Source organism: Penaeus japonicus, unplaced genomic scaffold, assembly GCF_977035675.1.
Source record: "Penaeus japonicus unplaced genomic scaffold, GWHDUDI00000001_assembly GWHDUDI00000020, whole genome shotgun sequence".
Classification (NCBI taxonomy): Eukaryota; Metazoa; Arthropoda; class Malacostraca; order Decapoda; family Penaeidae; genus Penaeus; species Penaeus japonicus.
This window is the reverse complement of record NW_028234422.1, coordinates 12,834,185-12,839,184: the sequence shown is the minus strand read 5'-3', so window position 1 is coordinate 12,839,184 and position 5,000 is coordinate 12,834,185. Positions and strand designations below refer to the sequence as shown.

The window sequence follows — 5,000 nt, the reverse complement described above, 5'->3', positions numbered from 1 at the left end:
ACATACGTATATACATACATGCATACATACATATTCATACATACATATTCATACATACATATACATACATAGATATACATACATACATTTATACATATACATACATATATACATATACATACATGGATATATTTGCATATATACATACATATACATACATGGATACATATACATATACATACCATAACTTTCATACACAAAAGTACATAATGATATCAAATTCAATTACATACATACTTTCATAAGACATACATACATACGTAATTACGATACATACATAATTTCATACATACATATTCGCTACATACTATACTACATACATACATACATACATACATACATCATACATTACATACTTACATACATACATACATACATACATATAATACATAGCATATAACATACATTACTACATATTCATACATTACATACATTCATACATACAATACATACATTACAGTATACATACATACATACAATATATACATATTTCATACATACATATTCATACAATATCCCCCCATATATACATACATAGAGTATTAATACATACATATACATATACATATCATATATAATATATATATATATATAGGATTTTTTATATATATATATTATACCATATAGTTATACATCGGTTAACATATACATACATATACAATATTATACATACATATACATACTATATACATACATATAATCATTCATACATATACATACATACACTGCATGCACACCACATACCATACACATACATACATATACATAAACATATCATCCAGCGAATATCCATCGATCCAGCATCCATCATCCGATCCACACCCATCCATCCACCCATCCGTCCCCCACATCCTATCCATATATACATCATATGAACGAGAGATGAGCGAAAGATTGAGAGTGAAGAAGAGTGAGAGAGAGGAGAGAGAGAAGAGAGAGAGGAGAGATGAGAGAGAAGAGAGAGAGAGAGATTGTGAGTGAGAGAGAGAAGAGAAGAAAGCGCGAGAGAGATGAGAGAGTCGAGAGAGATAGGAGATTGAGAGAGAGAGAGCGGAAGAGAAAAAGAGTGATGAGAGGAGAGAGAGAGTGTGTGTGTGTTAGAGAGAGAGAGAGAGAGAAGTAGAGGGGGAGAGAGAGAGAGAGAGAGAGAGAGAAAGAAAGAGAAAGAGAAAGAGAGAGAGAGAGAGAGAGAGAGAGAGAGAGAGAGAAAGAGAAAGAGAAAGAGAGAGAGAGAGATTTGTAATTCATTTCCATACCCAAACATATACATATAAATATTAAATACCTCCCGTTTCCAAGCGCCCTCACAATCACATCCACACACGCAATATAGCGAAAAGCAAACAGAATCATCACCGTCTGTGCATCCCATAACACTGTACAAACAAGGGGCAACAATCCACAATCCACAATCGACAATCCACACAGGGGGGGGGAGAGAACGCAATGCCCATCCGAGGGAAGGAACGCAGGTGCTCTGCCGATGGCCCTGGGAAAGCGGCTAGCTATAAGAGACTTGATTTCATTTTCGTCTCTTCCGCTGTAGGGGATTAGATCTTCTTGCTTGTCGCTTTTCGTAATAGGAAACTATTGCGGCCGCTTAGATGTGCATAAGGTTCCTTGTTTTGGGAGATTTTGTGGGGGGGGGGGGGTTGCGTTTTGGCTTGTCTGCTTATTGTGTGAGTGTGTAGCTTTGTTGTTGTTTTGTTTGTGTGCGTGTTTGTTTGTGTTTGTTTGTGTGTGTGTTTGTGTGTGTTTGTTTATTTGTTTGTGTGTGTGTTTGTTTATTTGTTTGTGTGTGTGTGTGTATGTACGTGTGTGTACGTGGCTGTGTGGGGGAGAGAGAACAATGGTGCCCAGTGCAGTTATCAATGTTTCCATGTTTTTTGTTTTTTCTTTGTTATTTTCAACTCCAAATTGTCGTATTTTTTCATTCCAGTGTGGCCGGCCGAGTGGTTTGATTTCATGTACTTGTTTGTGCTCCACGTCTATAATTTCTCGTTAAATTTTTCCGTTTCACAGTATTCAGACTCACACTGCAGGTTGTTATTTTGAATTTTCTTCGTTACGTTTACTTGTATTGGTATTCGATTTAACTGTGATAATCATTATATTTCCCATCAGCCATTCTCTCTTTTACTGTCATTATCAGTATTTTCGTTATTAGCATTGCATTTGATTATTGTTACCTGTCCTGTTATTACTATGAATACTTTACTTCTAATGATACTCCTGTTATGATTTCCATTGATCGTTTCTTTTACATCATCTAGAATATTTTGATATTTGATTATTGTAACATGATATGCTCTGTTTATGATTATGATATGATGTTTTGTTTACAGCCATAGCTACCATTCCTCTTTTGTTATTTTTCATAATTAACCTTTTTTTTGTTAATTTTGCATTAATATTGCTAGTATGATCCCCTTTATTCAATTTGTTTTACTTCCTTATTTGATTCAACATTGCGCAACATCGAACTCTACGGTATAAACCCACATTTCACAACTCATATAAACTTTATCACTAAAGCAATGCCAATTGTATACAAGTGTTATTTTGTACTGCAACACTTTATATGGTGTTCCCCAGATACAGATACTTATATGAGGTAAAGATTCCTTTCCATAATCTCCAATGTGTTATGTGATGCCTAAATGTACTTGTTTATATCATTAATGTGGTTTATCGTTTGCCTAGAGTTTGCCCCGCGTCCCGGGGTGTTAGCAGTAGGTCTGGTGGCCTCAAGGTTGCAGCAAGACGCATCCCGTTCCTTCCGCCGAGGTGAGTTCGTATATGTCTGGCCTCGCCTCACGCGGTTGTACTTGACCTGACATAGCCTGGTCTTGTCTGACCTGACCTGGTTTTGTCTTACCTGGCCTTGACTAACCCCGTCATGCCTGATTTGGTCATGCTTTACTCGGTCTTGGCTGACCTGGTGTTGTCTGACCCAGTCTTGCCTGATCTGGCCTAACCTAACACGCTCTCGTCATACCTGGCCTCTCCTAACCCACGTCATATGTGACCTGGTTTAACCCCAAATTGGCGCTGATTAACCTCTCCTAGCCTAACCTGGCCTTCCTCCGGTCCAGTGTGACCTGTGCGTGTTGTATACAAACCAAAAAAAAAAATAACCACGGAATCCGCAAGCTTGTAATGCTCGATGCTTGTGAGACTAAGAGGCTGTGTTGTTCCCGGCCTGTCACTGTCGTGTGTATTGCTGAGCCTTTTCCACAGTGACGCTTGTCTCGCGTGCAGTCAGGTGACCTGGCTGCTGCTGCTCGTTCGTTCACTCACCAAGGCAGCAGACAATATTCCACTCACCGCCCATAATACTACTTCCATTTATTAATAATGATAAACCTCTGCTCTTGATAGAATTACAGTTATTGGTATATTCATTCTACCGCTTGGTTCTCTCTCTCTCTCTCTCTCTCTCTCTCTCTCTCTCTCTCTCTCTCTCTCTCTCTCTCTCTCTCTCTCTCTCTCTCTCTCTCTCTCTCTCTCTCTCTTTCTCTCTCTCTCTCTCTCGTTGATGTGTCGTCTCTCTCTTTGGTGTCTATCTCTCTACTTTGTAGTCTCTTCAGAAGAGAGAAGCGCGAAGGTTTGGGGGGGGGCTCGAGAGGGTGTTGGGGTGGCGGACCAGAGAGCGTGAGTGGGAGAGAGAGAGAAGCAGCGCGCGAGCGACGCGCGAGAGCGATCTAGCTTTGTCTCTCTCTCTCTCTCTCTCTCTCTCTCTCTCTCTCTCTCTCTCTCTCTCTCTCTCTCTCTCTCTCTCTCTCTCTCTCTTATTTATCTCTTTCTTTCACTCTTTTTTCTCTCTTTCTCTCCCTTTCTCTTTCTTTCTCTCTCTTTCTTTCTCTCTCTCTCTCTCTCTCTCTCTCTCTCTCTCTCTCTCTCTCTCTCTCTCTCTCTCTCTCTCTCTCTCTCTCTCTCTCTCTCTCTCTCTCTCTCTCTCTCTCTCTCTCTCTCTCTCTCTTATTTATCTCTTTCTTTCACTCTTTTTTCTCTCTTTCTCTCCCTTTCTCTTTCTTTCTCTCTCTCTCTCTCTCTCTCTCTCTCTCTCTCTCTCTCTCTCTCTCTCTATCTATCTATCTATCTATCTATCTATCTATCTATCTCTCCCTCTCTCTCTCTCTCTCATTGTATATATTGTTATCATTATTATTACAGGTGTTAAAAGCATTCCAAAAATTCTCCTCCCCATTTCCACCAAAATACCTCACTACCAATGCTACCACCGCTGCAGATACCGCTCTTCTTGCCATCCACTCACCATGTCACTGTCTACACTCTCATTAATAACACTGGTGCCTTCTTTATCACTTCTACCTCTAGTATCGATCTCTCTCCTATATTCAACGATCACAAATGATGCCATCCTTATCATTCTCCTTCTCCCCCAAAAAGTTCTTGCTTGTGCCATGCAATCACTCCAGTCGGTTTCTCTCAGCATATGCTAAGCTTACTTGCACTTCACTTACGAGCTGTATATGTATTGTAGACCTCATGTTCCGCTTCTAGTGTGAATGCTGTGCTGGTAACAGTGAGCGTCCAAGTAGCGTTAAAAATCGATAAAAATGCAGATTTGTTTGTAAGCCCAGTAATGATAATAGTAGTAGTGGTTACTGTCGGAGTATTATTCATTTATTAAAAATTATGACAATGATGATGGTTAAGAATATATATATATATATATATATATATATATATATATATATATATATATATATATATATGTATATATATATATATATGTATGTATGTATGTATGTATACACATATAAATGAAAGAGTGACCCACAGCTGCTAAACAAGCAAGTAAAAAACGACCAAGAGGCAGAGAGAGAGAGAGAGAGAGAGAGAGAGAGAGAGAGAGAGAGAGAGAGAGAGAGAGAGAGAGAGAGAGAGAGAGAGAGAGAGAGAGAGACAGAGACAGAGACAGAGACAGACAGACAGACAGACAGACAGACAGACAGACAATAAATCAGAGAAGG

General features: G+C 39.2%; 1 protein-coding gene across 3 annotated transcripts in view; it reads left to right on the top strand.

Annotated features, from left to right (window-relative positions):
- LOC122249867 (uncharacterized) overlaps window positions 1–5,000 on the top strand; it is a 59,637-nt gene that overhangs the window by 12,972 nt on the left and 41,665 nt on the right. For 2 of the 3 annotated variants that reach the window (XM_086548023.1, XM_086548022.1), the window contains exon 2: window positions 2,704–2,787. The exons of the other annotated variant lie outside the window; for it this stretch is intronic. The gene's annotated coding sequence lies outside the window, so the exon portion shown is untranslated. The remainder of the gene's footprint in view (window positions 1–2,703; window positions 2,788–5,000) is intronic. 3 annotated transcript variants of the gene reach the window in all.